We start from the raw sequence: 23984 nt of genomic DNA on the forward strand, positions 1-23984 counted from the left end.
ACTGTTTCTCGGTCGCAATTAATAAAACATCTCTTCTCGTTAAACATTGAAATACGAACGATACACGTCATCAATAAAATTAGTTGAATATATCGATAAATACAAATCCCCGAAGACCCTCTGACAATGAGCCGAGCTAAATAACAATTAATTCTAGCAATTAGTAGTCTCGGCTTGCCTCTCAGTCTAGATTTACGCGTGTGCCGACTCAGGATTCAATACCAAATTTGACAAAGACAACTCTTAACATTTCCAATGGAAAATCGCAGACTGCTTGGCTTTGCCTGCCTATTATAGCGTTATTGCCTGCCGCTACCAAATGAGGAAGAACGCGCTGAAAAACTATGTTATCTCATGGAAATTCACTGTTCGCAGCATCGACAGCGGACTCTTCTTTCTCGGATATTCGTCCTTATTTTTTTGTCATCGGCCGCTGATCGACCACTACCAGGGCTGGTTCTTATGTTCGGCTTTACACTGCAAAAATTATGCTTGTGAAATCACATAATATTACGTTGGCGTTTTTGTAACCAACGTAAAATCATGTGTTGTCACAGGGATTTCTGTGAACGTCTTATTACCAAATGAATTCGGTGAAAACTCCTTCTACACATACATATTGAGTCGTGTGATTTTACCATACAAGTACTGTAATTTTCACAATCTCCATTGTAATTTTCGACCATAAATTATTATTATGAATATATCACAGTATTCATAATGTAGAAGTCTATACAATTACAAGTGAATACTTGTTATTGTCATTTGTAGTAGGTATCACATAAAATAAACCCCTAATTCAGGCGAGTTATTATGTATAAATCACATTGTCAGTTGTGTGAAATTCTATTCTACTGTGATCTTGCAGTATGGTAAATTACACTGTTCTACGGAATAAAATATTATTTTCATTGTAATTATTTTACTACATTTTCAAAACCCCAAGTATTAGTAGAAAGAAAATTGGTTCAACAATCGAGAAATTGTCCATCTTCTGTGATTTATTTAATTTCACATCGTATTTTTACTCAACTCTTTGGTTCACATATGGTATTCTGTGAATTCCATTATCACGCTTTTTATTGTGTGAAATTGAAGTTACCCTATAATTATTGTGAAAATTACAGTATATATCCATGTTTTTCACAATCATTTCTAACAGTTTATAACATTCATGGTAAAAGATATATCATCTTATAAATGATAAGGAAGGAGTTCAGCGAATTTGTCAACTACACTGTGAATTAACAAAATATGGATAATAACATGTGTTTTCTCATAATTATCTACTAATGAATCAGTAGAATATGAATTGAAATTATTCAGCAAATAATATGTAATTTTAAATAATATTGAATGTACTTTTTTTTAAAGTAATTTATAAGTAATACGATTTTGCAAAACTACTTATTTATTATTTTTCTGATGTGTCAATTTTCATTTTTCTCTGTATTTTTACGAAGTTTCTTCACCCTTTCTACTATAATTCATTATACCACGGTAATGCATTTTCAAGATTTAACTGCCAATTCACAATCTAGTTTCACAGAGTGTCTAGATAATATAATTCCAAGAGACAGTTTTATCGAACATTGCAATCAGAAGAAAACAACCCTAAACACTTGTTTCCGGCTAATTATTTTTAGTGCTGTGTTTGACAGAGCTTCCTCTCAGGTTCATATATAGGCTCTACCAACAGAGGCTTCTGAACTTTGACAATTGATAACGGCCGCCTTGTAAAAGCTACATCTATCAAATCAGCTGTCATATATTCAGTCTGTGTTGCCAAATCACTAAGGATAGATATAGTATTCAAAAACACGTACAAATAATAAAATTATTCTATCAAAATGGGTGTCCTGTTCAGGCACCGAGTATCACCTGCTTCGCCCATTTTACGGTCGCCATAATCGCCCTACCGAGAAGACTATTCGCAATGTGGTGGATGAATTTGAGTCCACTGAAACGATACCAATCTACATGAGGGGAGCGTCCAACGCATCCCGAAAAAGTCACTGTTTGGTGTCGATTTTAGGCTGACAGTGCCAGCCCAAACGACGTTGGCCCGGCCATCACTGTCAACGGTGAACACTATAGGTTGATGATCACCAACTTCATTTGGTCTGAATTGGATGATCTGGACGCCAGCGACATGTGGCCACATTGTATATTCTGCACGAGCGATTTTAGGTCATGGTCACCTCACGTGGAGGTGATGTGAACTGGCCACAGAGATCGTGCGATTTGACACCGTTAGACTTCTTGTGGGAATTTCTTGAGTCGCAGGTATATGCGAATAAGCTGCAAACAACAGCGGTCTTCAAAGCCAACATAACCCATGCCATAGGTAAAATTCATCCTAATTTATGCGTCAGAGTCATGGGAAATTGCACTTTTCAAATGCGCTCCACCCAGAAAAGCCATTTGAACGATGTTAGATTCCACACATGATGGCATCAAAAGGTCTTTTAAAAGAAATAACAAATGTTCACGATATTTCAAGCGTAGACTCAAGCGTTTACGCTTGAGAAAGCTACTGAATAGCGAAACACGTGTCGCGGTTTTTGGAAAATCCTTTATAGTGAAAAGCATATAATAAACTATATCAATTAGGTTTTTTACACTTTGTTTTATATCAATTTAAAGATGGGAAGCGCTTAATAAAAGACTCTAGGGGTATACTAAAACCCTCGATGATCTTTCTATTTCTATGATTTATCGGACCCCAATGTCACGCAGATCTTCTGACTGAAAGAAAATGTGTGACTATTGAAAACTCCGTGCTCTTGTGCTTCTTCTTGCAACCAATTGTTATCCATTATTGCCTTAGTCATTTCATATACTTGTTGGTCGATGTTGAATCTGAATGAATATTTCAATGTATAGTGAATATGCGTACCCATTGAGAAATGTTTTTACTGATAGTGTTCATGTTTCTAGGAGCTGACCCGATTAATATCGAAATATACTGTAACAGAAGAAAAGTATATACCTACCATATTTTATAAATCCCAAAAATATTTGCAATTTTTTAAAATTTTCAATTCTGAAATTCAACAAATCTGTTGATAGAATTGAACACTCTTTACATTTTGAATATGAGTGAATTTTCACGATGAGTATTTGAAATACCGGAAAGAACAAATAAAATTGAAAACTAAAATCAATAGCTGAAAATAACAATTACATTAAACAAAAAATCCTGAACTGAAATTACAATCGAATGAAAATCAGTCAAATTGAACAATTAAAATGAAATAAAAATTCAAAAATTTCAAGCCAAATTACTTCACGACGTTTCGATTGTAATATATTCCAGAAAAGTTACCTATAACCTAGAAACGGTGAATCTTAGATACTTGTTCGATCTATAGTTTTTGTTTGAACAGATTTTATGGTAAAACTGGCCGTTTTGCTGAAAATCTAGTTGTAAACCAAAGCGCAAACACATGGCATTCATGATTCAACACCAGACAGCTTTAAATCGATCCGTCATGTCGAAATAAAAGTCGAAATTTCGAGATCACAGTCAAAATATCTAGTTCCAAGTCGTAATTTCGAAATCAACGTCGCAATTTAGGGATACATTCGGAAATTCGTGTTTTGATATTGTAATTTCTAAAAAACCAGTGATTAAAATATGTGGCCTTTCTGCACTTCCGTAGATTATATCATCAGGCTAAATAATTTGGGAGATCATTATGAGAAAATCAAATTTTCATATGACTCTATAAAATTTGATCTTGACAGTAGATAAAAATATTGCATATTTTCGTCCTGAAATATATCGAACCTACCTCGTATATCACACAAGAGCGACTCTTCTTTGCGATTCGTCCTTATATTTTTTTGCCATAACGAGATCCAACCGATGCGATATATTGAATTCGCATTCTTCGACTACACGAGATGCGTATAGAAAACTAAAAATAGAACTCGGGTTGAAGCACAATGCGGAAATTATATACCTAGTAATCCATTATTTCAGCCAGTTGTCGCACAGCTTCTTATAAGCTGCTGTTTTAATGGTTATGGAAACATTTCTTATGATTTACGAGAATATCCTTGCTGTGCTTTTTTTATTCTCGTATTTCATACAGTGAACGATTCTCAATCTGATATCGCCCTCATATTTGAAATATATTTATTCATTTATATATTCAATGATCATGAAAGATACAAACACTAAAACTTGAATAATATTTATGTACATATATGTAGATATACAGGGTCCTGCAACAGTGGCGCGGTGTTCCATATCTCAATTTAGGAAACAGATAGGAATCTAAATTTCTATAGTATTACCTCATTGCACAAGCTCGACAAAATAAAAATATTGGCGGTCACACAGGATGTTCAATTTTTTCTGGGCGGATCACAACTGTGTTTTTTTAAATAGCAACCTATATTTTTTATTACTTTTTCGATTTCTAATAGAAAATAAAAGACACTTTATGTATATCTTCACTCCGAAAATATTGACGGTTTTCGAGATATCTAGCATGACAGGTATTTTTTTCCAATATTCGTCGCTCAGAATATTCGAAATTATAAAGTTGTGCCAAGTCTAATTGAATTTTTTTTTTGTCAAATATTCTACATTGGTAACTCTCTCAAACGATATATTTGAAATCTACCTGTGATATACAGGGTATGAAAAACCGCTTGCCACATATTGTAAATAAAAATTTGCGGAATCTTCCTTATTTTTAATGGAACACCCTGTATATTATTGATCAATAAGGTGCGCCAACGAAACTTCTACAAATTTCATCAAGTACTTCCTATGGCTAGGTTCAATAGTTTTTTTTAAATAAGCATTTTTTTCGAAAAATAGTCGTTCTTCCTATTTCTACGCCATAAACTCGATGTCCATTTGACCACTGATAAGAATATACAAAAGATATCTTGTTTCAACTTGGTATATTATAGCGTGTCCAAACAAATATTTTTTTACGAAATAAATGTGTGTACCTATCACATTTTCCTAAATGGAAAATTATTTTTTTCATTGGATGCAGAATTTTTCCCATAAATCGTGCAATATCAAACTAAACAAGATTAAATGAAAAAACATTATGAATATCACTATTTTTTTTCAAGTTATGGTGTATATTCATGAATTCAGGGCTTGAGTTCTAGATATTTAAATTTGTCAACTGACAAACTACAACACTAAAAAAGGAAGAGTTCGATGAAGGTTGATATAAATGTTGTTGATTATAAAATATGTTCGACATGTCTTCCATTTTCTTGAATGCAGAGCTGAAGTCTATGTTTGAAGGACTGTTCTATCCTGCGCAAGACAGCTGGTGTAATGCTGCCAAAAGCATTCGTTACTCTAAGTCGTATATTTTCGGAAGAAGCTGGTGGCTCGGTGGCTCGACGTAAACCATATTTTTTATGTATCCCCATAAAAAAAATCCAGTTTTGTTAAATCTAGTGATGTAGCGGGCCACCGAACAGGCCCATTCCGTCCTATACATTTATTGGGAAATACTTCATTTAGATGATCTCTAACTCTTGCCGAATATTGAGCAGGTGCACATACATTGTTCCATTCATATGTCCCTGAAAAAAGTATGGACCTATTACATATTCTCTAATGAGGCTGCCCAGACATTTATCGACCACCTATGTTGATAGTCCACTTGTCTCAATAAGTGGGGATTTTCTGTTGAATAATAATGATAATTATGTCGATTCACAAATCCATTTTTATGGAATGTCGATTCATCCAACCATAAAATGTTATTGAAAAAATATTCGTTTTGACGAAATTTTCCCATGGCCCAATTGCAAAATCTCACTCATTTCTCAAAATCAGCATACATTAGTATGAGAGGGATGAAAGCGATGTTTCTTCAAAACTCGTTTCACTGATCTCTCACTTATATCCACTATTTCACCAATTTGTCGTTGACTCCTATTATGATCTTCTTCAACAGCAAGAAGAACTTGCAAATCATTATCTTCATTAGTAGCTGGCTTGATGCGCTCATGTTTAGAATAATTGATACATCCAGTTTCAACAAATCGTTTAATTTTATTTTATTCGCTGAAGGTTGCTTTAGACCGAAAAAAAATGGTTCGAATTTCGAGATTATTGAAATAATTGTAATTATTCAAGAACGTACATTTTGCGGTGTAATTCAAAACTTGTTTATCTAGCAACAGGTGATTTTAGGCATGGGGCTATATTTCAAGGAAAGGCTTGGACAAAAACTATGCATCAAATGAAGAAATTGCACGGTGTTCTATTTAGAGAATAAATGTGTTATAAACATAACATATATCTCGATCACAGCCGTCACATATGAATTTCACAGTAAAAAAAATCATTGATATTATGGCGATAAAATAGAGAGTTGTCATTAGAATTAGAAAATTATAGGACACGCTATAATGTACAAAATTGAAACAAGTTATCTTTCGTATATTTTTATCAGTCGTCAAATGGATTTCGCTTTGAAAAAAATCTTTCATCGAGTTTATGGCGAAGAAATGGGAAAAACGACCATTTTTCGAATAAAATGCTTTTTCAAGAAAAACTATCGAATCTAGCCATAGGGAATACTCAATGAAATATGTAGAGGTTTCGTTGGCGCTCCTTATGGATCAATAATATACAGGGTATTCCATTTAAAATAAGGAAGTTTCTGCAAATTTTTATTTACAATATGTGGCAAGCGGTTTTTCATACCCTGTATATCATAGGTAGGTTTCAGACATATCGTTTGACAAAAAAAATTCAATTGGACTTGGTACAACTTTATAATTTCAAATATTCTGAGTGACGAATATTGGAAAAAAAAGTCTGTCATGCTGGATATCTCGAAAACAGTCAATATTTTCGAAGTGAAGATATACATAAAGTGTCTTTTGTTTTCTATGTAAAAATCGAAAAAACGATAAACGATAAAAAATATAGGTTTTCATTTGAAAAAACACAGTTGGGATCCGCCCAGAAAAAATTCAACAAATATTTTTATTTTGTCGAGCTCGAGTAATAAGGTGATATTATAGAAATTTAGATTCCTATCTGTTTCCCAAATAGAGATATGGGACACCGCGCCACTGTTGCAGAACCCTGTATATGTATATATATATATATATATATATATATATATATATATATATATATATATATATATATATATATATATATATATATATATATATACATATAAATCAAAAGGGAATATTTGGGGACAAAACACTCAAAAAATGGAGGCAAACCGCGGACACGTGTTTCTGGTTATTGGCCTCATCAGTGCGGTGCAGCCAATCACAGAGATGTACAACAACTTATTACCAAAAATCATCTCTGCAATTGACTGCACCGCGCTGATGAGGCCAATAGCCAGAAACACGTGTCCGCGGTGTGCCTCCATTTTTTGAGTGTTCTGTCACAAATATTCTGTTACACGTGTTTCTGGCTATTGGCCTCATCAGCGTGGTGCAGCCAAGTGTATAGATGGGCAGTACTTGTTTGTCGAAAGCAGGAAACAACACATACGCATGGAGTCAACAACAGGATCCAACCGCACATTTGTGGTTCCAGTTAGATGACCTAAAATTCCTGGGCTACATCTAACATGACCACGAAGGTAGCTATGGCTACCTATATTTGTATTTATATCCTGGACCTGGAGGTCACACAGGTAGCTATAGCTGCCTATGTGGTCATGCATGTTAGATATAGCCTGGGAATTCTAGGTCATTTAATTGGAACCACAAATGTGCGGTTGGCTCCTGTTGTTGACTCCGTGCGTATGTGTTGTTTCCTGTTTCCAGCAAACAAGTGTTGCCCATTTTTACACTTGGCTGCACCGCGCTAATGAGGGCAATAGCCAAAAACACGTGTCCGCGGTTTGCCCCATCTTTTTGTTGTGTTGTGTCCACGAATTGTTTCAGCTGGTCCTGCTATCATTATCAAGGCTCTACTCAAACTGAGTATTAAATTTATATATTTTATTATAAAACCTGGACAGTTGTACAAAACACTTTGTATGATATTTGTGTTAAAAGTAATTTTTTGTTCGTGAAATTGCTCAACTCACTATGCTCGTTTCGCAAAATTTTTCACTCACAAAATAAAACCTTACGTTTAACACTCATATCATAAATAGCTATTGTGTACAGCTATCATTAAAAGTAACATTTTTAATGGTTGTCAAGAATATTGAAAGATGACGTTTACAAAGTAGCGTGTCAAACATTTTTTAACACTAGTGTTAAAAATATTTTAACACATTTTTTTTCTACCAAATAGCAATAAACAGAACATAATTATTCAATTTTCAAGGAAGTTTTATTATAAACAATAGATATAGATACAATTCAATTCTGTTACAAATGCATTATATACATTACTTACATTATTATTATTATCATTTTATGAACAATAATATGACAAGAATAATCAGAACAACTGTTGATATCAATAACTTGCGATGTTGAAGAGCCTTGTAATATATTTGAACTAGGTGAGTGGACAATTTCATTCGCATTAACATTTGATTCTTGAAGTAAAGAGGACGATGCTGTAACGCTGGAGCTAGCTGTTGGGATTATTCTTTCAGACATAACCTTTTTTATGAGAAATAGAATGATTGATGTAACCCTCAGCTACTGTTGTAGACTTCCACCCTCCGTGCTTCTTAATATCCGTTATATCTGCCCCTGATTCTACTAGCAAAGCAGCAGGAGACCTTCTGAAACAGTAACCTGTATATTCCATCGGTTCCGGGAGGTTTAGAAACTCAGAAAACGTGTTTATATCAACTGGGTTGGCACTGTATTCATAATTTGAGTATTTCAGGAAAAAATGCAAAGTATTTATTAAAATAGTCAATGTTTTTCCAACAATACAAAAAAAACGACCTATTTTCATTTTTGTATTTGGAATTTGAAAAATCAATGATTTATCCCACTAGTTTAATGTCTTCTATTAATAATTTCGCAGTTCTTGACGCCGGAAGGCTCCATATATTCCGAAAATAGTAGCAACTTTTATCATCAAATACTTTTCATCTGGCGCATCATTTATAAACCTCTGGACTTGTTCATAACTTTAATTTTTCCGCTTTAAGAATGCTATTACCTTGAAATATTTGCTTGTATCAATACCATTTTTAACGAGCGCACTGGACTATATCTTCGAAAACTTGCTCCACAAAGTTGACGAGTTCTATATTTCTGATTTCTGTTCTAGATAGGCTAAGAAGACGGTTTCGCTGCAATTTTCTTTGAGTTTTTAAATGTACAACAGCTAAGAAAATTAGAATATGCGATGTCGTACTGTTGAGCCGATTTTTTTGGTGACAATTCAATTGAAGTTTTTTTGCAGCCTCTTCAATATCGTCAGGAACACACAATTCCTCACTTTTGTTCTTCATTATGCAAGACATTAAACACCAGCAAGAACTTTAAAGGTGACTTCAAATAAAACGCGTGAGCTGTTTAATAGAAATATTGAGTTTATCTATTTTATTATGAAAACAGGACAGTTGTACAAAAAATTGTATGATATTTGAGTTAAAAGTAAGTTTTATTTTGTTCGTGAAATTGCTTAACTTGCTACGCTCGTTTCGTAAACTGTTTCACTAACAAAATGGAACCTTACTTTCAACACTCATATCATAAATAGCTATTTGAGCGGATGCATTTATTTTTTATCCACTTTATCACCCTTTTGAAAATGGAAAATAACACGCCAATGCAATGATGTTGGGACACATTTGCAGTAGCGGCGAATATTTAATGGTCGATTGACTTCGGGCCTTTTGCAAGCTTGCATTACCATGCTCATAACTTGACAAGAAATAATTTGTAGTATCTTGTATGAAGCGTGCCAGTTTTTTCCGAGGATTTGTTTTTGCATCTATAAGTGTTATAATGCACTTCGCTAAAGTGATGGTATCGTATGTACATCGATATAACCATTCAGTGGATTGAGTTATTATCACTTCGTCTGGATGTTGACGTTTGTGAAATAATTACAGTTTAGTGTTTACCGTTGAGACATTTATTTATTTATTCATTTGTTCGTCCATACAAACCTAATGGTCTATTTACATGATTCAATGATTACAAACATAAATATGAATGATTTTTCAATGACAGCGTTTTGATTTGTTATTATAATCAGAACTGTGTGAACATAGTTGTATTAAAAAGTATGGTCCGTTTTAATGACATGTGTTTTTTTAGGCAATATCTGAATAAATATATATTCTACTGCGTCGTGATATATACTGATCGATAGAGAATTTTGAACTCTATACAATGATGCTGTTAATTTTTTTCCAAATTTGATTTTTTTGACCCGTTTCAGCTTATATGATGTAGTTAAACTAAACAGACCGGAAAATTAACCAGGTATTTGGCAATGATAGTGTTGATGAATGCACTGTTTGACGTTGGTTCGCGAAATTTCCTTCCGGAAGATAAGCCCGGAGTGGTCTACCTACAGTAATGAAGGACGAGGATTTGAGGATTCTAGAAGAACTGACTTATCACAAATGGTATGTGGGATGGCGGAAGAACTGGGCGTAGGCTCTCATGCGGTTTTGGATGGTTTGAAACGTATTGGAGAGTTCGAAAAACTCAAAATGGGTGCCCACCGATTTGAACGATCTACAGGAATTGTCACGTTTCCAGGTCTTTTCTTCTTTGCTTTTATATTTTTCAAAGGCGAAAACCCACAAAAAAAGACCATAGTTACCGTATGGATGGAATACCAAGACTTGCCGTTAAAAATTCTAAACTTCTCATGGAAACACCCCCGTATCTTCCATAATATTCGAGGTGGAACGATGAAACTCCCAGGACTGATGGAAATGCTCAAAATGCACCTACCACCTGAATGGGGTTGGCTAAAGTGATATACACTGTCCGCCACTCGCGATGGAACACCTCATTTTTAGGTAAAACATATTACGGTGCAAAATAGTTCGCTTCCAATACCTGAACCTCTTCATTCTATCTGGAGAGTACTCTCAGGTAAGAAAGATACAGATGCTGTGAGATGCTATCATCCATTTTGAGCCTATCTGAGGAAAATGTCACAGCACCACATTCTCAGATTATCGAGATAGTGTGAAGCAGTGTATGAAAAATTATCGATGGCGGCATCTATTATAACTGAAGAAGATTATTCGTGAAACTAATTCTGGTTGCTGAACATCCAAATTCTATCCCAACCAGAAGTGAGAGTTTTCGATTGATGAGCAAAAACTGCAAAAAATCTACTATTCAAAGGTTCACATCTCGAAAACTGTACAATTCTGAGCTTTGGCTGTGGACACTTTCAATCAGCACACCAAGAACTAGAACATATCAAAATTTCGGAAAAATTCAAGGCAAGCCATTTCTCATAAGAAATGTGCGGGGTCCTTTATAAAAATATTGAGGAAAACATTCTACCATCCGAAACAAAATTAATCTTCATACTCATTGCAACACCGAAACGACTGTTAATTTTTAAAGAAAAAATCCCACTCGGTGGACAGATAGAATTTAGATTATTTTACCTACTTGCTGAATTGTTGTCTGAAATCATTTGAAGGGATTGAATTACATCAGTTTCATTGAATCATGCGGTGCCCTGAAATCACCATGGAAAACAGTTGCTCAGTGATATTTACTGTCAACCTGACAATATTGTTGAAAGATCTTGTTGTATTAACCCCCGGACCAGTTTTCATTGCATTTGTTGTTTCTAGTATTGTTGTTCTTTGAATTACCGTTGTTCCTGTTGTTTCTGCAGTGTTTTTGTTCCCATTGTGTTTATTGTTCCTGTATTTGTGTTGGATATTGTTCCTGTGTTCATATTTTAATATTTCTGAAGTTCCCATTTTAACTGATATCAGCTCATTTTGATTGACAAATTTCAACATGGCACGTCTGTCACTTCAAGCAAAAATTGAAATTATTTTAATTGTTGGTAAAGGGGTGAGGTCTTATCGTGAAGCGGCCGCTGAATTTAATAGAAGACACCCGCTAGAGGTAGCTATACACCCTGGAACTGTACATGAAATATATAATCTATTCGTGAGCACCGGCCAATTAACACAGGACAGAAAAATTGTAAAACATCATATTGATGATGATACGATATTGGCGGCTCATCAAGCTGATCCTAGAATTAGTTTGAGAAACTTATCGCTTCAACTCAATATGAGCCGCAGTAAAATATGGAGGTGTTTAAAGAAGCATAAAATGCATGCGTTCAAACACAAATTTTTACATACTTTGCACGAAGGAGAGAAATCCGCCGTATGGAGTATTGTTTATGGATGCAGGGAAATTATCTCAATGACAGGAATTTTTTGAAGTATATCTTATACAGTGATTAGGCTACCTTCACCTCGAATGGTGTTGTATCTTCCCAGAACATGAGGTTTTGGGCTGAACAAAATCCAAATTGGGTGGTGAATTGTAGAGACCAAATATCTCAGAAAGTTAATGTGTGGTATGGTATCATGAACGAAAATTTTATAGGGCCATTTTTTTTTCGATCAAAATTTAAACGGATGACTATTCGTTGATTTTCTCGAAAATGCAGTTTCCATGTGTTGGAAGAACTACCTTTGGATGTAAGACACAGCATGATTTTTCAGTTAGATGGTTCACCAGTTCACAATAGTGGCATAACAAGGGTTTGGTTGAATAGGAATCTACCTATGAAATGGATAGGGCCCAATAGCCCTCTCGTAGTATGCCACCACGATCCCCAGATTTAACTCCACTGGATTTTTATTTATGGGGAAACTTGAAAAATAAAGTTTATGAGGATAGGCCAACAAATAAGAAAGATCTCCGTGCAAGAATTATACAAGCGTGTAGAGAAATCACACCTAGAGAAATCACACCTAGAGAACTGAGAAGAGTTGGAGGAAATAATAGAAGGCGCATAGAAAAATGTTTTCGATTGAAGGGAAATTTCATAGAAGGCACGAAAATATAAAATTGTCAACAGTTAAATCATTTGAAATTGATTGTTTTGTTTTTTAATTGAAAATGTGATTTTGAAAGTAGTACTTCTAAAGAATTTTGAACTTCATAACATTTTTCGCCACAAAATATCCTTGTTTTTTTCTTTAAATAATGGGAAAATGAGAATATGAACTAACATTAACCATCCTAAAACCTCACTGATTACATGTTTTCGTTCCGATTACTAAATTACCATTTTCTCTCTTATTGAGAAGGAATAACTTTCCTAACACAAATGATTTGTTTCAAGAAACGCGAATACTGGATCCGCGTCAGGGAGCGGATATTTATATAAACTGCAATTATAGAGCCTGAATAATGAGTATTATACTTTACATTGTTATACTGTCTATACTGTAATACTGTAATTAAATATCTGAGAAACTCATGCGCAACTCTATGAGTCCTCAATGGGTGTCATTGATTCGTTTGGATACATTTTGTGAAAAAACATACAAATGCAGACACAAGTAAATAATTTCGTATATTACTTTCATTTATTTGTTGTTCAAACAATAAATTTATAATTATTAAAAAAATTGAGCGCATCATCTGGTAATGTTATCCATATCGGTGCTGAAGAGGCAATAAGGTAGGTGCCTCATTCAGAAACTTCGATGTCCGTCATTGAGAATGACAGTGTTCCATTCGAGTGAAATCATATCTCTTCCACATACTATATATTGTGTAGCAAACCTGTGAATGATATCTGATTCGATTCTATAACAAATGTTTGGAATACAAACTATATAAAGAAAAGTGTCTTTGAATAATTCAATGTTCATATAAAAGTTGTTATTTCGAAAGTACTTTTTCTTTCGTGTAATTCAATGTTAATATGAAAGTAGTTGTTTCGAGGGGGCTTTTTCTTCCAGTTTGTATCTGAAAGTTACTTCTTTGCATGATCTACACATCTTTGTAAAGAATTACTTTTGAAAATAATGATTTTCTTCCTTTTTTCCGAAAGAAATATTATATATGATAACTTACTGGAACTAAACCAAAAACATAATAATGATGATAATCATTTCAATCAATACGTCTCTCTTTAGAGAGAAGGTATGACATTTGTCTAACAGAAAAATTCCTATACATTTTTCACTACTTATCAATTTTACATGTTCAATTCATTGTTTCATACTCATTTCCAGTGTAAGTATAATTTTGTAATTATACAAAGGAAAAAAAACTACAACTTAATAAATAATAGGCCTTGAAGAAGCTTCCCATTAGAAACTCTTGAACAGCTGTCTGTTGGGCACCATCAGTCCAAGGCAGGCAGTCCTCGATTGAAGACAAACTGTGATGAACCAAGAAGAATACTTGATAGAAATAACTGTGTAAACGCAGTTGGTGGTTTGACCAATCTTTCAAACTGAGAACTACGTAAGCTAAAATTTGTGATGCTCTCCTGGAATGCCGTCGGAAAACGAATCCACATATTTCTAGAAATGATATCAAGAAAGGTTAATGCAGTCAAGCTGCTGGAAAATAATTCCATGAAAATCAGAAGATAAATACTGAATTGAAGGGGTTATATTTTTAGGAATGATTGATTTTTGGGAAAGTTTTTGGCTTTCTACTACTCCATCTTGTTAGAATAAAAGAATGAGGGAATCTTTCAAAGAAAGGAAGAAAGTAATCAAACAAACTGAATTTGTTTCGAACGAATTTTTTTCTTTCGTGTAATTCAATGTTTATATGAAAGTAGCTGTTTCAGGAGGACTTTTTTTCAGTTTGTGTCTGAAAGTTACTTCTTTGCATGATCTACACATCCATGTATAGAGTTACTTATTTTCAAATTGATTACTTCCTTTCTTTCTTTGGAAGATTCCCTCATTCTTTTTTTCTATCAAGATGAAGTAGTAGAAAGCCAAAAACTTTATTTCCCAAAAATTAATCACTCCTAAAAATGTAACCCCTTCAATTCAAATAAGATTTCTCTCGGCTGGGATTAAATCAAATAGGTGAATGAATGTCATTACGATGTCATCGATGACATAAGCAGATCAAGCTTATTCCGTGACATTAAAAAATCGTAATTCATGAATGAATTGTGTGTATTTTCTATAATGTTACCCAATTTGGTACTGAAGAGCCTTGGGGCAAGTGTCTTAAGGCGAAACATCGATGTATACCAGTGAGGATGACAGTGTTCCATGTAAGTGCAATTTGTTACCATTCATTTAAAGTAATAATAATAATAATAATGAATCGGCTTCATTGATAATAAAAAAACAATACAAAGATATATTTGAAAATGAAAATAGTTTACGGGAGATTCTGTAACTCCTTGGCGAAGTCTAGCTCAAAGCTACTCTAACTCAACCGACAAGCACCACTCCGTAATGCACGCAAACATACAAAAATAAAAGCAATTAACAGTGATGGTACCACGAAATGAGAACCGTAAATAAAATAATAATTTGTGATTACCTTCTAAAGATAGTTGATAAATAATTTAATTGAATTGATCTGTTGTCTAAAAAGTAAAAGTTGACATCACTGACTATCATAGATATAATTATTATATTTGTATTTGAATTTCCTGATATTGAATCTCTTCAATTGCTCAGGCAATGAATTATAGAGTTTTACAGCACCAACAAGAAATGATCTCTGAAATTGTGCAGTGCGATGTTGTGGCATAGTTAATTTGTTTTTATGTCTGATGTTTCTTGAGTGAATATTTTCACGCAGAATTAGTTTTTGTATTGAAAGAGGAGAATGGGGAAGGGTGATCAATTTATGGACAAAACAACCCAAATGATGAATCATACGGTTTTTCATATCGAGCCAGCGGGAGTTTTTAAAGGCTTCAGAAATTGAATCATACTTACGAAGTCCATAAATTAGGCGGCAACAAGAATTTTGCACTTTTTGTATTCTTTTTTATCTGAATCATATAAGTATGGCCCATATATGAAGTCACAGTAGTTGAAATGGCTTAGCAACAAACTATCACAGATCATTCTTTTTAGAGGTTGGCTCAAAATAAAACGATTACAGTATAACAGTTTCAATGACATATAAGCTTTTTTCATTAAATTTTTAACATGACTAGTAAATCTAAGATCAGTGTCAAGCATGACCCCTAAGTTTTTAGCTGTATTGACAGGAGTCAAGATAGTATAACCTAGTTCTAAACGGAAATTGTTTTCTGCAAATTTACGATTCTTCTGCGATCCAAAGTGCATCATCATTGTTTTATTAGGATTCATTTTCAAATCATGTTCACTTGATAGCCCATTGATCAAATCAAGATCAGTGTTGAAGAGATTTTGTGCCTCAGCACACTCATCGATTTTAAAGTGCATGTATAATTGTATGTCATCAGCATACGCCTGTATTTTACATTTCTTGATGGACGAGATAATGTCAGTAGTATAAATGATGAACAATAAAGGTCCCAAAATGCAACCCTGTGGTACTCCTGATAGAATATCAAGAGGTAAGGAGTGATGACCATCAACAACAACTTTTTGAGATCGACCAAGTAAATAAGACCAGATGAGAAATGAGACAGCACTATCAAAACCATAATATTTGAGTTTCATGCAAATCAGCTCATGATTGATGGTATCGAATGCTTTCGAAAAATCTAGTAGTACCAGAGTGCTAATCATTCCCTTATCAAATCCCTCAACAATGTCTTGTGTAACAGTAGCAAGAGCTGTAGCCGTGCTAAAACCCTGCCTAAAACCACATTGTGATGGTGATAATAGATTATTGTTATTGAAATATTCATTAATTTGTAAATAAATAACTCTTTCAAAAATTTTACTCATGGTTGGAAGTATACTGATAATTCTGAGATCAGAATAACTAGCTGGATCATTATTCTTGGAAATGGGTTTCCCAATGGCCATTTTCCACAAGTCTGGAAAATATGAACGTTCAAAACAACAATTGATGATATGCGTAATATATTTAGCTATAAACGGGCTACAAAGTTTTAACATTCTGATTGAAATATTATCAACCCCTGAAGCTTGACTTTTAATATCATTCAGGATTTCATGAATAGCTTCTTCAGTAGCGAATCGAAATGAGAAGTTATCTTGCCTGATTAAATAATTATTGCTATAAAATTCAATATTTTCATCACAATTATTAGAACTCATGTGTAGAACTCATGTAAATGATATCTTATTTTCATTCCACAACGAATGTTTGAAATACAAACTGAGTAGAGAAAAGTATCTTCTGTATAATTCAGTGTTCATATAGAAGTATTTGTTTCGAACGAATTTTTTTTCTTTCGTGTAATTCAATGTTTATATGAAAGTAGCTGTTTCAGGAGAACTTTCTTTCAGTTTGTGTCTGAAAGTTACTTCTTTGCATGATCTACATATCCATGTATAGAGTTACTCCTTTTCAAATTGATTACTTCTTTCCTTTCTTTGTATCAAGATGGAGTAGTAGAAAGCCAAAAACTTTCTTTCCCGAAAGATAAATACTATTCTGATCATTCCCAATTTAAGAGTCACGGGTAGACAGCTGTTTCAGTCTGTTAGGCATCATCAGTACTGAGCGGACGGTCCTCGATTGAAGACAAAATGTGAAAAACTGAAAAGAGTATTCATATAAAATAATTGTGTTAACGTAAGCGAGACATAAGTCGAACACAAGTGTGACACCTATTCGGCAAGTTAACTTGGGTATCACACCAATAGGTGATTTCGCTTATGTCTTGCTTGCGTTAAGATTTTTGTCTTAGTGCGGCAAGATTTTGAAATTCGAGAATATTGAAATTTTTTCAACCTGAATTTTTCCTGGTCAGGCCCTATCCCCCGAAGCAAAAATCCATTCAGAAGGGCGCTCCAGCATTATCAACTAACGACCACTCCCCACACCATGGATGTAAGTGATCCTTTCGTCCGAGAATTATGAGTCTCGAGCAAGCGCAGTGAGCCAAGAATGACAGCCTTCTGTATTTGTCTGGCTAAGATTCCTGTCTTAGTGTGGCAAGCCGGCATGATTTGCAGATTCCCTAGTAAAGAGGGCATCATGAACTCCAATAATCAGAACAACCATCTTGACAGAGTGGTCTGGACAGATTATGTGTAGTTCAAAGAGAAAATCTCGATACTTCATCCGTTTTCCCTCCTCTTTTTGGACGATATTCGTCTTGCCTGGAGCTGAAAACTACACAACAAATATTGTCTTGCTCTGATAGTCGAGAAGGGCTACATCAGGCTTATTAGCTTGTATGAGCCTGAGGGTGGGGAACGAATAGTTTCAATAATTCCGACGTTATGTCGATGGATATAGACCGAGATCGCATATGCTGGAAATGTTGACAGCAGGTGTATTGGACCCTGCCTGTCTCGCTGCAGGCCCTGCACATGTGTCAGGAACCTCTTTACCCATGCGGCTGCGGTAGACTAAGTTGTTGAAGGCACTTTATTTCTATTCCTGTCCTGTAATGGTCACCTGCCCTGTAATGGTCACTTCTGAATCATTACTGCATGGTTGTTTCAATGCGAATAATTACAAATACCCACCCACTGCCCCCACTGGAATTCAATAGTACCTCTGTTCATAACAGATTTCCACTGTTGTCATGAATTTTCATCAAGTTCTTGGCAAAATACCCACACTTTTGCAAAATTCATTATTAGATCCAAGCATGAAACAGTTTTCCAAATTCATTAAGAAACGAATCGATTAACTGGAAACATATCGCAGATTCAACATCGAAGGTAACGAATAGCCTTTTTACAATAAAAACCGAAGAAACCGCAAACAATGTTGTTGAAGTGAAATTTATTTCCGATATCAGACGTTGTTTATGACACTGTATTGGTATAGAAATGTGAATTATTGAATGTAACGTTTGATAAACTGTTTCTATTAATCATATTTCAATGTATCTTTTATCTGTACTCTTGCTCGGATGGAGTACCACGTTCACAACTGTGTTTCTTTGAATCATAGATAAAAAGATTTGAAACGTTTCTGGGTATCAGATAGGCAGGTAGGCTAGGCACTTACAATTGTACCTATATGATATTAACATGTTATTAGTTATATATATATATATATATATATATATATATATATATATATATATATATATAGAATAGTAGTTTTTCGGGGACTCGGTCTGATTAGAATAAATATTTACTCTTTTTAGCTGCCCGAGCTTTCGCTAATGTTAATTAGCTTTATCGAGGGCTGTAATATAAAAAGGATATATAATATATATATATATAATATATATATATATATATATATATATATATATATATATATATATATATATATATATATATATATATATATATATATAAACAGAAGTTAACTTTTATATTTGTATATATATATAGATAAAGGAGTTTTTTAATCGGACATAGCCACTTCCTTGAGTGCTATGTCCGATTAAAAAACTCCTTTATCTATATCAAGACACTCGATAACCTTCTTATTTATATATATATATATATATATATATATATATATATATATATATATATATATACAGTGTGACCCATTTAAAATGGAACCACTCCTGTAGAATGTGCATTTTTCAATCAATCTCAATTTTTTTTTATTGAAATATTAAGCATGAAAAACTGTATCTTGACACTAACTTTCACAATTTTAGTTTCATTTCTAAGGCACTCTATGATTTTTTTTGTTTGTCAAAAACGGCAAATGTTTATTAGGCAATTTTTGTTTTCAAATTTGACTACACCACTGGATTCGTAGTCGTTATAAATCAAAGCTGTCATGATGAAACGCGCGTCAAGAAGAGTAATGTATTTCTGGTGGTTGGGAAGTGTTTGTTCTGAATTGATTAGAACACAGAATAAGTAATTAGACCAACCTCAGTTGTTAACCAATGTGAAGAATGAGATTTTTTTAAGCATTTTAAAAAATGACGGAAAACATGCCAAAAATATTTTGAGATCCAATCATTTCTATAATTCAATACGAATTGAACATATAATTTTCATAAAATGAATAACTGATTCAGGAATAATTACACATGATACTAAGTAACACAGTCCTTTTCCTTGCATGTAGACGATAAAAATACTTTGTTATTTGTACACGTTTGTATACAAATAATTTGTTGAATTGTTTGCATTTCAAAATAATTCTCAACAAAATTTCCAAATATTTGATAGGTTCAAACAAAAGGTACGTACTGTTCTCAAAATAAAGCATGGTGTGTAATTGATTTTTTCAGGCTCTAATCTAAATTTTGCTTTCTAACTAATACCATGTGTTCGATTTTTAAAATGTTATTATATTTTTGGAATATTCGATATTGCACATGAAATAAAATTGGCGAAACATAAAGATTATAATTGAAAATTATGAAAATTGTTTGCATTTGATATTAGTCAAAGAATGAGCAATTGTCTAGGAGTAAAAAATTGTTTCATTTGCCTCATACTGCGAAAAACGAAAAAATAAACGCTTGCGAAATTTATGTTGCTCAGCAAACAATGTGGCTAAACTGAAAAGTTAAAAAAATACTTGTGATGATTCAAAATATCGTTGAAATTTCAATTTATACTTTTAATTTCTATAATATTCGAGGTTAATGGTTTCGGAAGAAGCAATAGCAAAATTATCATTATTACATTGAGGAAAATATTATTGATCAACTATGATAAACTACGTATTAAAAAAATGTATTGATCAATCAGAATAGTGATGTCTATTGCTGAAGCCCTTCTGAGGAGAATTAACATCAAACTACATTCGCACTGGTCTAAGATATGCGAGGATACCTAACAAATATTGTATTGAGCCAAGCAGTTGGCATTGGTGGAGAGTTTTCAAAGAAGATTCTAGTGCCTGAATTCTTATTCACTCATGATCAGATTGCTTTGCGAAAACATGTCTGTACATGACATGACACTGCACTTTGACCTGAACCTTCATAACAAATAGTAATACATGTATATTAATAAATTCATGAAAGTATAATCACTCGGTTGAACTCGGTTCTATGGTGAATATTACTGGAGTTTTTTCCCAACACCAAAATATTATTTTAACACCTTGACATGTGTTTCGATCACCAAGTGATCATCTTCAAGAGAAAGATCAGTTTGATATTCCTCTTTGGAGATTTGTTTAAAAAAATATTTTTCCGTTAATCAGCTGTCGCTCCCATACGAACGACGACTCTCCGAAGTTGAGAAACTTGTGAGAGCTAAGGACTAACGAGGTCTTACCTTTCAACGTGTGATTCCTAACACGGAGATAATCACTTAGTTTTCTGATTGATTCGGCCGTTACTTGATGAAGATCCAAAGTAATTTCATGGGGTGTAGTTTATGAAAATAATCACTTGGTGATCGAAACACGTGTTGAGGTGTTGAAATAACGGTTTGGTATTGGAAAAAACTCTAGTAATATTCTTTACTACACCAAAGGTTCCAAAGAGTGCATGATAAGTTCTTCTGTGGTAGTCAAGTAAGAAGGGGGTTTAATACAGCCAATGAACGAATGGTACATAGGCCTCGTTATGTGTCGCTACCGGAGTCTTTGGAATACCAGACAACCTAATAGAGTACTTCCGAACTTTGAGAATTGATAAAGGCCATCTCGTCTACATCTGGCGTGCAAAATTTTTTTATCAAAATGGATGTCCTGTTCAAGCAACGTACAGCGCGCTCCACCCATTTTACGGCAGCTATAATAATCCTGCCGAGAGGACTATTCGCAATGTGGTTCAGCAAATTCCACTGGTTCAGCAAACGATCGACCCATACCCATACGTCAACGAAACGCAAGATCTGTTGAAAAATTCAACAAAATTCAACTGACCCGGGAACTGAAAGTAAACGACCATAGACAACGACGTGTTTTCGCTGAATGGGCTCTGGAGCAGTTCGCAACTGACCCTAATTTTCATCTCCAGCGATGAGGCCCATATTTGAATGAATGGGTACGTGAACAAACGAAATTGACGAATTTGGGACGATACCAATCCACATAAGACCCAAGAGCTTCCGATGCATCCCCAAATTTTGGGCTGGCAGCGTCATAGGTCATATGTTTTCAAGAACGATGTTGGCCAGAGCATCATTTTCAACGGCGACCAACAATTTCTTATGGCTTGAATTGGATGATCTGGACACCAACGATATATGGCTTCAACAGGATGGCGCTACGTTCCATACAGTTCATGTCACATTGGATATTCTGCACGAGCCATTTTTGGGCATGGTCATCTCACTGGAGGTGATGTGAACTGGCCACCAAGATCGTGCGACTTGACCACGTTAAATTTTTCTTGTGGAGTTTTCTTGGCTTTGGGAACCACAGCGGTTCCCAAAGCCAACATTAATCATGCCATCGGCCAAATTAATTCAGCCTGATTTATGCGCCAGAGTTATGGACATTTGAACGTTTGGTACTCCTGGGTTTAGAATGGAACAAAAATATGAATTGAGGGAGGTCATAACGACAGTAGTAGGTACCTGCCAACCTACTATATTTTCAAGGGAATTCGGTGGGCCTTAAGGAAGTTATGTGATGTATCTGGTCGATACTTGATGAAAATCCATAATATATTCATATCTCTCCTTCTGTAACTCTCTGTTTCTGACCTTCTGTCTTTCTGTCCTCTTCTTCTGTAATTTTTATGTTTGTGATATTCTCCTGGATATAATTTGGGTTGTCTCTAAAACATAACGAGCTGTCTATGTCCTTCTATTGCTGAAGTCCCCGTTATAACCCCCTTTTTGTTCAGGTGTTCTATAAATGCTTCATTGAAGAAATTTAGCAGTTCTCTTCTCGTATGGTACCGTCATAAAGGTTTTCCCTTGTTACTGGATACATTTCCAAACTATTTACATGTTTTTTGCTGACCAATTTTGTAAGTAAGAGACTTGGTGCTGGACATTCGGTATTTATGAGCAAATTACTTTTTGTGAAAAAACTCTTTGGGTCTCAACTTTTCCATCATCATACCAAAAAATATGGAAAACTTCCAAAGATAGAAATAAAGTAATCAACTTCAATAAAAACTCATTATAAAAAGGTTTAGAACATGCAAAGACATTCCTTTCAGATACAAACTGAAAGAAAAATTCAACAAGTACAACTATTTTCAAGGATATGAGCAATGAATTACACGGTAATAACTTCGTAATGGAATTGAAACATACTTACGTAATGATAAACCACATTTTTTCTTCCCTACAATCTTTCCGTTGAAATTCCTCCAATTGTAATAGTTCATTAGAAACCAAAGAGAAATGTTTTTTTGGAATAAAATGAAATTTCCTGTTCCGCACATCTACGAATGCTTCCAATATCTCAAACACCATTTTTTTTAAGGACAACACACACGCACTACAGGAAAATCCTTAAGAGCGGTGCCTGTGCGAAAGTATTGAAGTAGAGATCAAATCCATTTGGAAAAACGTTTTCAGGAATTTTATTCGACATAAACACAGTTCTCATGAGGAAGGAGTTCTCAAACAGTGAAGTTCGAGGTCTACTGAGTTGAAACTCTAAACGATGAGCAGCTACAGTCCGTCGCGTATTTCTCATAAGTACCACTGTTGGTGGAATCAAATGTGCCAAGTCACTTGAACACTTCCCGTGAAAGTATCTATACAAGAGAGACAAATATCCAACCTTTCTTCGATGTTCCAGACTATCAAGGTTGCAAGTGATGTTCGCGTCTCCAATCAGGCGGATGGCTCTTATCTGGATGGAATTCAGCAACTTCAGGGCATGTTTGGGGGCATATCTCCATACATGAGAACAATATTCCAAAGAAGGAATGATCTGAGCTTTATAAAGCATCAAAAGTTGCTGAGGTGTGTACAGTTTTCTAGTTCGAAACAGTGTTCTAAGCTTTTGCAGCCTTTGCAATTTCAGGGATATGACTGGGCCAAGATATATTGGTTTTCATTTTAACTCCCAACAAACATTATTTCATCCGGTTCGGAAACATTTATCTTTTTGAAGAAAACCGATTCCTGAGTTTTTGTGGCATTGAA

At 34.4% G+C, this 23984-nt stretch overlaps 1 protein-coding gene across 2 annotated transcripts in view; it reads left to right on the forward strand.

Annotated features, from left to right (window-relative positions):
• Window positions 1-23984, forward strand: part of bs (serum response factor blistered) — a 326459-nt gene that overhangs the window by 294310 nt on the left and 8165 nt on the right. The gene's annotated exons all lie outside the window — the stretch shown is intronic.

This window comes from Leptinotarsa decemlineata, unplaced genomic scaffold (genome assembly GCF_025532065.1).
Source record: "Leptinotarsa decemlineata unplaced genomic scaffold, Ldec_3_MD MMD2_tig00002159_RagTag_RagTag, whole genome shotgun sequence".
NCBI lineage: Eukaryota > Metazoa > Arthropoda > Insecta > Coleoptera > Chrysomelidae > Leptinotarsa > Leptinotarsa decemlineata.